Source organism: Nothoprocta perdicaria, unplaced genomic scaffold (genome assembly GCF_003342845.1).
Source record: "Nothoprocta perdicaria isolate Ctin4 unplaced genomic scaffold, notPer1 scaffold_204, whole genome shotgun sequence".
Lineage (NCBI taxonomy): Eukaryota > Metazoa > Chordata > Aves > Tinamiformes > Tinamidae > Nothoprocta > Nothoprocta perdicaria.
Window position 1 is genome coordinate 275619 of NW_020455250.1, and position 3819 is coordinate 279437.

A 3819-nucleotide genomic window follows, 5' to 3' on the forward strand; every position below is an offset into this window, starting at 1 on the left:
AAACCTCCTGAAGGTGGTGTTCAGGTTTTCCAACCATTATTAACTAGAGCTTCCAAAACCTTGTCTCCTACAGGTTGCGAAAACTGGATGTATGAAATAATAGTTTTCCCAGTCACTAACTATCCACCACAGTCAGCCTCTAACCTGCTGGATCTGATTCTTGCTTGTAATCAAAATTTCCCTTCTCCATTGACCAGCTCTCCTCCTATTAACTATATGTTTCCAAATAACTTCTAACGTCCTAAATGGGAGGGCATGCAGGGCAGTGCCCATAATGCTTCCAAGAGTGAGACCCAACACTGCAGGAGGTGCACGAGGGGCTCTGTGCTTGGTGAGATACAGCCCTCTGACACTCCTGGGTGGCAGGAGGATCTGTGATCTCCTAGCCAGGCAGTGCCTGGATTCTGCACACAGATGTTCTCCATCACTTCTCTGCACCTGAGGCTGTCTGGGATAAGCTCTGCCGATTCACAAAGATAAACAGAAATCAGAAGAAATGAAACGATATGACCTGAACCTTAACATGCTGTACTTTTTCCTCACCCAAGCACAGACTTTTTGATCCCATCATTCGGGTTTGAAGCCACACCTATGCACCACACACTTCCCGGTGAGGAAATATTCCCTAGTCTGGTTGTTCTGACCAGCTAATCCATCCCAGCAGGGCTGTCTGGCAGCCTGCTAACATACATCAAAACACAAAACCTGCTGCTAGGTGAAAACAACTCGGGGGAGGCAGGAGAAAGCAAGCAAGAAGTAAGAGAGAACAGACTCGTCTCTTGACTAACGTTAACTCTCTCTTGGGTAGACAGCATGCTTCATGAAGAGGTCACGAGCCAACCACAGTAGGCAAAATGGATCATGGCCCAAGTGTCCTGCATGACAGCAGCCTCACTGGCTTTATTTGCTTCCTTTCAGAGCTATTGAGGTGCTGCAGTCCATAGGAGAGGGAAAGCTTATTGCCCTCTCTCCCCCTTACTGTGAGAATTGCACAAAGTTATTGAGACAGGCCATGTCCAACTAAGGTTATTCCCCTGTTTGCACACTATAGTGTTCCCGTTTCACATCCCAGAACACGTTTAATGCTGGATCCCAGAAATCAGAGATGGAAGGAACCTATCAGGTGGAGCTGGGACAAACATTTCCAAGCCAGCCACAATGAAAAATCCTGATTTCACCCCCTCCCCATGTTTTGCCAGTCCTTTCATGTTCCTTTCCACTAAGGACATTTCTGTAAGAACTTTGCCAGCAGGAAAGAATCTGAAAACCACGAATGCAGAAAGTGAACTCTGAACTGACAATAGAAATCTGAAGTATTGCGTGCTTCCAGCCAGACTCTAACATAACACTAAGAGGCCGCCTTATCCAATAAAAAGACCTAGCTGGAAAGCAAAAAGCACTATAAGACCTTATTATATAGCTGGTGATTGGGAAGGGGCTTGCTAAGAGAAAGGCAGACTGCTTTACAAAAAATGCTTTTTGAAAAGCTATTGCACAAAAGAAAAAAAAAACCCCACACCCTCAAGCAGAAAAATCCATAGAACAGAGGGCTGTATGCCACTTCATGTACTGGGTACCAATGAGAGATGTCTCACTTTAAAAGGAAAAAAAAAAAAAAGAAAGAAAAATCCACACATGGTTACCTAAGGTTACCTGTAACCCACATATATTCAGAGACGGAGGAAAAAGTTGTAATTCTCACCTCCCACAGAGTTAAGGTAAAAATCCCCAAGGAAAAAAAAAATCCACCTTTTCTCCTTTCATTAGCAGCAGAATAGAAGTGGGACTGGGAGACGTGAGGGTGCCAGAATGGATGGCTGCAATGAGACCATGATGCCTGCTGGGAAGGAGGGGAATGGGAAAGGATGTGATGGGGATTGAACAAGAATGTTCAACAAGAAGGAAGGGCACAGCCCGCAGGCACCAGGCTGTTTTACTCCATTCCTCCTGCTTCGAGTTAATCAGCACATGTTTCATGTACTTGAGTTACAAATGTTAGCTGCAGGTTATTTTATGTACAGTTTGCTTTGCTCAGTAATACAACATTTTCCAGGTAATGACTTGCCTCTGTTTCCAGTGATTTCTAAAGTATAACCTCATGTCAGATAGTGGGTTTAAGAGAAATGAGAGCCAAGTATGCTAGCCATGAAATAATCCCACAGCACCATGCTTACAGCTAACTGCTCTGAATGCTACTTCAGCTCTCAAATGAAATTTTATTCTCTTTAAATAGTCATAAAGACATTTCAGTCCTTATTATTTAGTCCAAAGAACACATAAGATCAGAGAATCTGACCTTCCACACATCTTATGCCAGAATAATAACAATTTTTTCAGACAGTCCATGACTTATTGAAGCTTATTCTGCTTTCTTGCAGAATACACAGCTGAGGAAGAAGTTAAGGCTGGAAGAAACGCCCTGGATCCTTAGGTCTAAGTTCCCTTTCACCATAGAGAATTGCAACATATAATCCCTTCCCTAATGAATACAGCCCTTCCTTTGAACTGTGTAGGCATCTGTGCTCCCACTATTCCTGCTGTTCTAGAACCTCTCCCTTCTAAAGAGCCCTCTGCTAATGACCAACATAAATATACTCAAGAGCATCCTGTAGCTGTTCACTCTTATAAAACGGTGCCCCTTCAGCTTAGCTTTATTTTTGCCCCTCCTCCCTGATATGTACCCCTTGATATACCTACAGAAATCAAAAGCTCTGCTTGAAGATTTTATGCTGCAAGGCTAAAGAAATGGCGCTCGTAACTTCTTCATGAAGACAGCTTGACATTCTCCCCCTGCACCTGCTGCAGCTTCATGCAAGAGTTGGGTTTTCTCCCTCCGACTCCCCTCCTGGTGACTGCTGCCTCCCGCGCTGGCTTCCCCCTTAGCGAGCACAGACCCTGCAGTGCAGGGGGACATTCCAGAGGCAGGAACAGCTGAATGCAGGACAGCCCTGGGCCAGACCTCCACAACGACTTAACAAGGTTCTTGTAGTGAAGTCCACTGCAAATTTTGACCAGCTCATGCTTATTCTGTGATTTCAGCGTATCCAGCTTTTCTCCTCTGTTGTTTCTGAACTGGGGTCTCCCATGTTTTGTGCACATTTTGTTTGTTTGATGTTAGAAGTTTATCCCATTTTTATTAATCCCATGGGACAACCAACTCTTCCACTAAATACCTTCCCTCCCTTATTTTGAGGGGATCTCCCACTTCTGTGATCAACAAACTCGTATCTTTCGTACACAAGTTATTAACATTAACCATTAAATCCCAGCTACAGGACAGAGATTTACAGAGTGCCCAACAGTCCCGCTTCAGCAAAACGCTACATTCTCTTGTCATTTCTTTGCCCACTTTACAATTTGTTCAGTAATTCTCTCTCCTCTAGTTGAGCTAATAATTTCACTGCATGTCACCACAGCAAATGGTCTCTGGAGGCTAGAGGTTAGATTTACAGCTTTTCCTTTATCTAGCAAAGGCTTATCAAGGAGCTTATTCACCAGCCTGAAAGGCTCTCCTATTTCACATTTAACTTCACATCTTAAGTTTAACAACAGCTTTCTTTCAGAGTTATTCCAAATTTTCTTCTCTTGTTAAACGCATTATTCCATCCCTCTCACTCCCTGTTCATTTAGCCATGGGCTTTATGAATTACAATATCAACTTCAATTTGTCAGACTGACTTGTTACTGGACTTTGCATTTCATACATCATTTCATTCTTAATTCTTAACCATCATAATCCACCAAGTTCTTTTTGTTTTCCTCAGACATGGCACTTTCTTTTTTCCATTACATAAAACTGTTATACTATACAACCATATA